Source organism: Bos javanicus, chromosome 1, assembly GCF_032452875.1.
Source record: "Bos javanicus breed banteng chromosome 1, ARS-OSU_banteng_1.0, whole genome shotgun sequence".
In the NCBI taxonomy this organism is placed as follows: Eukaryota; Metazoa; Chordata; class Mammalia; order Artiodactyla; family Bovidae; genus Bos; species Bos javanicus.
In genome coordinates, this window is record NC_083868.1 from 68616956 (window position 1) to 68625659 (window position 8704).

At 44.7% G+C, this 8704-nt stretch overlaps 1 protein-coding gene across 1 annotated transcript in view; it reads right to left on the reverse strand.

Moving 5' to 3' along the window:
* The window catches only part of ROPN1 (rhophilin associated tail protein 1), a 31091-nt gene extending 22696 nt beyond the window's left edge, over positions 1–8395 (reverse strand). The window contains exon 1 of the mRNA XM_061408786.1: positions 8145–8395. The gene's annotated coding sequence lies outside the window, so the exon portion shown is untranslated. The remainder of the gene's footprint in view (positions 1–8144) is intronic.
* Positions 8396–8704: the final 309 nt, after the last annotated feature.

Below are 8704 nucleotides of genomic sequence, written 5' to 3' on the forward strand. Positions count from 1 at the left end.
ACAGAATTGATGCTTTTGAACTGTGGTGTTGGAGAAGACTCTTGAGAGTCCCTTGGACTGCAAGGAGATCCAACCAGTCCATCCTAAAGGAGATCAGTCCTGGGTGTTCATTGGTAGGACTAATGTTGAAGCTGAAACTCCAATACTTTGGCCACCTGATGCGAAGAGCTGACTCATTTGAAAAGACCCTGATGCTGGGAAAGATTGAGGGCAGGAGGAGAAGGGGATGACAGAGGATGAGATGGTTGGATGGCATCACCGACTTGGTGCACATGGGTTTGGGTGGACTCCAGGAGTTGGTGATGGACAGGGAGGTCTGGCATGCTGCGGTTCATGGGGTTGCAAAGAGTCAGATAGGACTGAGTGACTGAACTGAACTGAAAGAAAGTAAGAGCCAAGGGAAAGAAAGAGCAGCATCTATCATTGGCAGCAACTCCTTTCCTGAGGAGGCAGGATAAGGCAGGGTAACTCTGCATTAGTTTATGAACAGGAGCTGGGATGCCCTTAGGAGAATTGAAGTTGTTTTCTGAAGCTAGAAGAGGGAGGGGATCTTTAAGATTTCTGTAAAGAATTTGCCTATGATGTAGGAGACCTGGCTTCAATCCCTGGGATGGGAAGATCCCCTGGAGGAGGGAATGGCAACCCACTGCAGTATTCTTGCCTGGAAAATTCCATGGACAGAGGAGCCTGGAGGGCTACAGTCCATGGGGTTACAAACAGTTGGACATGACCGAATGACTAACCCTTTCATAAAACACCAAAGCATGAACATATATTTAAAGATGGTCATGTGATTCTAAGATTTAAGTAAACTGAGTGAGTTTGAAAGAACCAGAAAAGTAGGCTCATATCAAGTTAGACTTAATCTCACAGGCAATCACATTTGGACCTAGGCTGATCTTTAAGCCTCACTCCGTTTTTATTTTAATAAAACAATAACATCACAAAACTAATCGTTCAGTTGCAAGATCATTCAGGGCAGCACACTCCATTCTTGCACCACCTCTACTCTCTAGATCCTTCACGCCTGCTTCTGTGTTGATCTTTGCCACGCCCCCAAGAACACACTTCTAGTTCTTATTTAATCTCCAGGTAATGACTCTCCCCTCAAGCCTGAGTCCCACTCAACTGTTTTCCTCACTCCCAGTAGATGAAGCAATTTCCTACTTGAGATCAAGGATGTCAGAAAGAAGTCACACTGCCGTTCGCTGCCAACTCAGCCTATATCTTTGACCTCATAGTCTTTCCTCTGCTGCTTGAGCTCTTAGTTCTTGCCTTGTCCAAGACCTGAGGAACCAGCGTTTGACCCTCTCCATTCTTTAGAAAAGTTTCTTCTTTCCACTTACCTGGCACCTTTTCTTCCATCAGGAAGCATGTCTTCTGCTATCCAGGATGCTGATAAATCCACTTAATAAATTCTTTATTTCAAATATTGCATTTTGATTTCTAGAATATCTGTTATTTTTATACACACAATTTCTGTGTTGGAATTCTCCACTTTCAGCCATTTATACATCTTTTCCTTTATTTTCCTGAACGTATTATTTAGAGTTATTTTACAGTCAACAAGTTCTGATAACTCCAGTGGCTGAATTTCCCTGTGGATATCCTCTTTGATGTCTATTTTTCTTCTTGATTACTAGACACATTTTCATGCTTCTTTGTATTTTTTTTATTTTATGTCAGACCTTATGTAAAAACGAAAGGGTTTGGGGTGACTTAAATTTCTAATCTGTCATGCCAGAGCTGTTTGACTACCAAGGCTTGCCGGCAGTCCTGAGTCTACATCCAAAGTTGGCAAAGGTCAACTGGGAAGAAAATGACTTACTATGAGTACACTTTGGAAGGGTTTGGCAAATTCAAATTCCTTCTGGAATATGAATTAATCTAGTACCCATTGCTTCTAAAGCTCTCTGATGTATTTACAATATTTTTAAAAATAATTTTTCTAGATTTTTATATTTGTTGCAGTGGGTGGCTTGAGCTGCTGCAATCTACTATATTCTAACTGGAAGTGGATACTTTTTCTGTGCTGATGACTGCCAAATCCCCAGTTGTAAACTCTCAACCATGCTACAGTCATATCCACCAGCTTCCTACTGTAGAGTTCTTCTTTCCCATGAAAGCATCCAAAATGAACTTCTTTTACTCCCTCAATTGTATTAGTCGGATACATCATGGCCAGTTTTTATTTATCCTTCTCTTTCATTCCCCACTTTAGTCCTGGTGAACTTAAAAAAAAAATCTGTCTAGAAAATAAAAAGGAACATCTTTTCCAAAAATAGGAAGGGACTTAATCTGACTTATAATATAGTCCAATATGGGGCTTCCCATGTGGCACAGTGGTAATGAATTTGCCTGCCTGCCAATGCAGGAGACATAAGAAATGTAGGTTTGATCCCTGGGTCAGGAAGATTCCCTGGAAGAGGAAATGGCAACCCATTCCATCATTCTTGCCTGGGGTTGCAAAGAGTTGGACACGCCTTAGCACTAATTGATGCACAAAGAGGTGAAGTGGTTGGCACAAGCTCACAGTTTCTGTTGGAGCTGAATCAAAAATTCAGGTCTCCTTCATTGCTTTTCCCACACTACACCACACTGCCTCTCTCAGAATAAGGCCATCTAAACATCATGGATTTTCTCTAGGACAATCCTAGTTTCAAAAATTATGTTTGACTCTTTCCATAAATCACTGAAATATCATGGATATTCCCATTTGCATCATGAAAAGTACATTTTCAGTAGAACAAAACTTTTACTTGTCAGAGTATGTCCTAATGTTTTGTCCTGAAAATATGATTATTGTCTCATTAGCCATATTCTGCACAGTTGCAAATAATGGAAGGGTTCCCAGCATTAAGAGGGGCTTGAAAGTCAATGTTTTCAATGGGCTTCCCTTTGAAAGCCCTTTGGCTTTCAGATGATGGCTCAGATGGTAAAGAATCCACCTGCAATCCAGGATACCTGAGTTTGATCCCTGGGTAGGGAAGATCCCCTGGAGAAGGGAATGGCTACTCAATCCAATATTCTTGCCTGGAGAACTCCATGGACAGAGGAACCTGGTGAGCTACAGTCCATGGGGTCGAAAAGAGTCAGACACAATGGAGTGATCAACATTTTCACTTTCTTTAAAGTCAATGAAGTTTCCTTATCTCATTTAATCCTTACAGCAATCTATGAGTAGGTAGGTTCTAATATTATAATCATTTTCCAATGCCAGGAAATTAAGATTTAGTTTTTTCAGATAAAATGCCTTAACCACTCATGTCATCACATCACTCTCTAAAGCTTTTATTGGATCTTCATTTCTTTTCTCATCAAAATGATGCCCTGTCTGACTTTCAAGCCCTCCATGATTTGTCTTATTCTTATTAGCTTGCCTCTCCAACTTTATTTCACAGAAGTCTGGATCTTTTTCTACCCTGGGCCAACCCCTGGATCAAGTCAACCCAGCATTTGGATGCCAGCAGCAATATTGCTAAGGACAGTCCTATTTGACCTTGTCCCTTTTTTTTGAATAGTGGTTCTTGGCTCTGTTATTAGCAGATTTCTCAAAATTGCTTATATATCATGCTAGTACATTTTGAAAGTTAAAAGCTCCACATGAAGCGAAGTGAAAGTTGCTCAGTCGTGTCCAACTCTTTTCAACCCCGTGGACTATACAGTCTCCATGCCAGGATACTGAAGTGGGTAGCCTTTCCCTTCTCCAGGGGATTTTCCCAAACCAGGGATTGAACCCAGGTCTCCCGCATTGCAGGCGGATTCTTTTACCAGCTGAGCCACAATTATCTAACAAGTGAATAGTTACCTCTTTCAATGCGTCTTAACTTGGCCATGTTCATATGTCAAAGAATCTTTCCATGTTCATATCATGGTCCACAAGTCCAGGGATACCATTTATAGACTTGTGTGTTAACTGTGATCCCTAATCACAGCTATGGAGCTTATGAAACTCACAAGAGAAGTCCCTTCCTCCTCTAGGAACACACACCCTCCACCCTGATTTGGGGACCTGTCAGACAAACCTGGGGCCTTTCATAAGTGTACGAGAGTCTCCATTTCCTTGAGTGAAGACTGTTTCCCACATCCACATCATTTCCATCCTTTTACCTGTTCTCCCTCTTCTGATTTTCATCATAGCATCCCTATGATCCAGGGACTCAAAGTAAGCAAAGGTTATGAGGGGTGAATGCACCATAGTTTTCAACAAAAGGTCAGGGCTACATTTCTCTCTTTCCACTACCATTCCTGATGATATTTAACACTGTATTCGGCTTTTCCAACACAAAATACAGGGCTGCTGTCCTTCAGAGACCCCACAGGGCAGATCAAACTCTAATGAAGAGGCCTTCTGACCATGAAACAGGAGACCAGGACTCTGGTCCTGGGCCTATCTTTGACTAATTATGTGATCCTGGGCAAACAATTAATCCAATAACAGCTTATGGGTCAGGAGTAGCACTAAATAAATACTGGCATACAGAAATAAATGAGTCACACACCCTGCCCTCAGAGCACTCATAGGCCAAAGGAAGAGACTAATAGGAAAATCAGTGATTAAAATAGGGTACAATAAGTGTCAAGATGCAGATATAAAAGAACAAAATCTCCTTGATGAAGCATCTTACTAATCTGAAGGCTAGATAAGGTGGTCAGAAAATACTTCCAAAATAGTGATGATATTTGAACAGAGACTTGGATAAGCCTGGTTTGTTTACTGCTGTCATTCCCAGTCCCAGAACAGTGCCAGGTACAGAATAGGTTCCTGATAAGAGCAAGGAGAGAATTCTCTGTGGCTAGGACTAGACAAAAGTATAGAGGTGTCAAAAAACAGAGAGAGTTCAGGGAAATGTAATTATGGAGGACTAGCCAAGTGGCAAAAGGGGGCATGGTTGGGCCTAAGGCTGAAAATACAGCCCAACACCAGAATATAAGAGGCCTGATTTGCCATGGCAAGGCTTTTGAACTTTATCTTGAGGGCAGTAGGGAGCTACTAGAAGATTTAAGCGCTGGAGTCACTCAAACAGATTTTGGTGTTCGCATTATGCTCCAGTTATCAGTTGATTGCCTCTCTGCTCCAAATTCACCCGCACTGCCTCCTCATCAAAAACTTGTCTTTTAGATCGGTCTCCTTCGCTGCCTGGCATAATGTTAAGCTTTATCAGTAGAGGGCGCTGGAGGGATACTCGAGGAGGAAGGGACTTCTCTCCTGGGTTCCACAAGTTCTTCCCACTAGGCTCCAGGAATGGGCAGTTTCCCCAGTGCAAGGATCCGCAGTGCACAGCTTCTCCAGCATCTGCAGCATACAATCTCTTAAATGCCCAATGGCTGTAGTGCACAGCAGTCAGCAGCGCCCAGTGGCTGGCTGCTTCTCCTGGCACCTCTCTTGGGAGGTTTGCAGCAGAGTCGGAGAAGGCAATGGCACCCCACTCCAGTACTCTTGCCTGGAAAATCCCATGGACGGAGGAGCCTGGTGGGCTACAATCCATGGGGTCGCTAAGAGTCAGACACGACTGAGCGACTTCACTTTCACTTTTCACTTTCATGCATTGGAGAAGGAAATGGCAACCCATTCCAGTGTTCTTGCCTGGAGAATCCCAGGGATGGGGGAGCCTGTTGGGCTGCCGTCTATGGGGTCGCACAGAGTCGGCTATGACTGAAGCAAATTAGCAGCAGCAGCAGGGGTCGCAAAGAGTCCGACACGACTGAGCGACTGAACTGAACTGAACTGAACAGCCAGTGTACTGTCACCTTTTCGTGGCTTCTTTGGCATCCCAGACAGTGGATTTCTGGCTGCCTGGCACCTCCACTTCTCTGCCATCTAATGAGCTGTGTCCACACCCTCTGTAACACACTCTTAGGAGGTCATCTCTTTCTTAGGTGATCCATCTCAAAGGTAGTGACCGCTTCTTAAATCTGTGATTCCTGTACTCTTTGGATCTTTATGTCCTGCTAACCAATCTCCATTACCCCAATCGATTATAGTTAAAAATTTGTTACATTGAACTTTGTTAAATTGTTGTATGATTTCTTTCTCTTTGCTGGACTCTGAAACACACATTGACTGAAAGCTGCTGAGATGCACTGAAGAGAGTGGAGTGAAGTCTTACACAAGGAGCCTGGTTAGGAGACCATGGCAGCACTTTGGGAAAAACTCTGGAGAGCATCCTTGCCTTGAAAAACAATTGCAACTGGGAGGGACATGAGAGACAGGAGATACAGGACTTGGTAACCACTGGGAGAGATGGATGAGAAGAGAGAAAAGTTTAGGGTGACTCCCTTCAAGCATTGATGACTGGGTAGATGGTGACACCACAGTAGAAATAGTGAACATTGAAGGAAGGACAGGTCAAAGTCCTCTCCCACGTCCCCATCGGACTCTCAGGACTTCCATGCACTTTTGAGTCACAGAGACTTAGGATCATAGCTCCTTAGGGTGGAAAGGAGTCTGAAGACCAGTGTTTTCTTTTGGGCACTGTGGATTATTTATTCATATCTGATAAAAAATAATGGGGAAAGATCCATTCTATCTTAACATTCCATTATTCCAGTGCTTTGTGAAGTTCTTTTCCATTCTTAAAGCTCTCATTATGCAAGGCCTTCCTAAATTATCCATCCATCCCAGCCCTGCCTCCTCAAATCTTAAAATTCAACAGATTTCCTCTTATACATCCCAATGTGAAATGGCAGGCCAACACATACATGCTAAAGAACATAGGTCTTACTGAATATGAAATATACATTTGTTTTTGCAATTTCCCACTCGGTTTTATTGGCATGGGCTAAACAGGGCCTCAAAAATTTAAACAAAAGCCCACAATTACCTGAATGAAAGGCTTCAGACACCAGAATCTCAGGAGGAGGGTCTATGAACAACTCTTAGAACCAAGGACCAGGAACTGTATGTATTTGTTTGGGTTTGGAATAGATGATGGGTTTTGGACACATGGTTACCCTTGCCTGGACACACTTCTCATCATTTCATAGGTTCTTCAGGTCTGAGTTCAGTTTTTCCTGACCTCTCTCTGTTACCTTATACCTTCTCAGAGCACCCCTTACTCACTTCTCCTTGGCAACACTTGACTAATTTTACATTATTTGTGTGATATTTTTTTTATGAACAACTGCTATTCCCAATAGACTGTAAACTCGAGGGCAGTCACTTTCTGTTCACAATAGAATCCCTGCTGCCAAACCTGGTGCCTGGAATACAGACATTACTCAATATATATGAGGAAAATGAATGAATGATAGCATGAATGAATGATAGCAGTTTATATAAAGTATTAGTCATGTCCTTTGGTCCTCATGGCAACTCCTTCATTTTTGTTGTTCAGTTGCTAAGTCATATCTGACTCTTTGCGACCCCATAGACCACAGCACTCCAGGCTTGCCTCTCCTCCATTATCTCCCAGGGTTTGTTCAAATCCATGTCCATTGAGTTGGCGATGCCATCCAACCATCTCATCCTCTGTTGCCCTCTTCTTCTTCTGCCCTTAATCTTTCCAGCATCAGGGTCTTTTCCAGTAAACTCTTTGCATCAGGTGGCCAAAGAATTGGAGCTTCAGCTTCAGCAACCCTTCCAATGAATATTCAGGGTTGACTTCCTTTAGGATGGACTGGTTTGATCACCTTGCAGTCCAAGGGACTCCCAAGAGTCTTCTCCAGCACCACAATTCGAAGGCATCAATTCTTTGGCCTCCAGCCTTCTTTATGGTCCAACTCTCACATCTGTACATAACTACTGGAACAACCATAGCTTTGACTATACAGACCTGTTTTGGACACAGTTTTACTCCCTCCATAGGTATTGTTATATCCATGTTAGAGAAGAAAAAGCCGGGGTTTGGATAGTCAATGGGAGGATCTGATTCCAGATTTTGTGTTTCCAAATCACTGCCCCCGTGTAAGAAATCATAAAATGGTAGTTCTGGGTACAAAATATACATATAGTTTGGGTAGAGAGCAATAATCACCCATGGTTAACCTTCTCCTAAAGATCGCAGTCCCCTCTTTTGGCTCTGTGAACAGGAAGGGTTCAGAATCCAGGTGGGCCCATCGGGCAGGACTCTTCCCTCAGACCTGAGCCACCGTTGGGGTGTTCAGGGTGCTCCCCTCCCTCCACTTCCCCTGGGGGTGGCTACCTGAGGCTTGCTCCCAAGTGGGCTATCCGGCACCGGGCGACACCTGGCGCCTGGCTTCAGGCGGGAGGTGTGGAGAGAGATCCCCCGCCTCGCACCTTCGGCGTGCCGGCGGGCGGAAAGCAGCCGAATGTGAGCGGGGTAGGGCGGCACCTGCCTCAGCCAGGAGCACAGGAGAGGAGCGGTGGGGCCTGGCTTTGTTAGCGCTTCGCCTTCGCCTGGCTACGCCGACGCCCGCTGCGCTGCCTGGCAACCGCGGGGCGGGGTGCTGGCACCACCTCACAGAGCCTCCCCTGCCCCCGCCCGCTCTCGCGTGGCCCCCGCCCCGCCCCCTCTGCCGCTGCCCCTGAGGAGTCTGGGTTCCTCAGGTTTCGCCGGGGCCAGGCTGGGGGACCTAGATCTGCTTAGGAACAGACGGCCTAGCGGTTTAAGGATGAGGCTGGGGGCTTTGAGAAACCGTGGGGAATGTGTAGCACTTTACAGGCTTTTTTATGTTAGCGGAAGTGGAGGAGTTTTCAGTGCTGTCTTTGGCCTGTGGTGAGGAGAAGCCCTGGGGAACGATT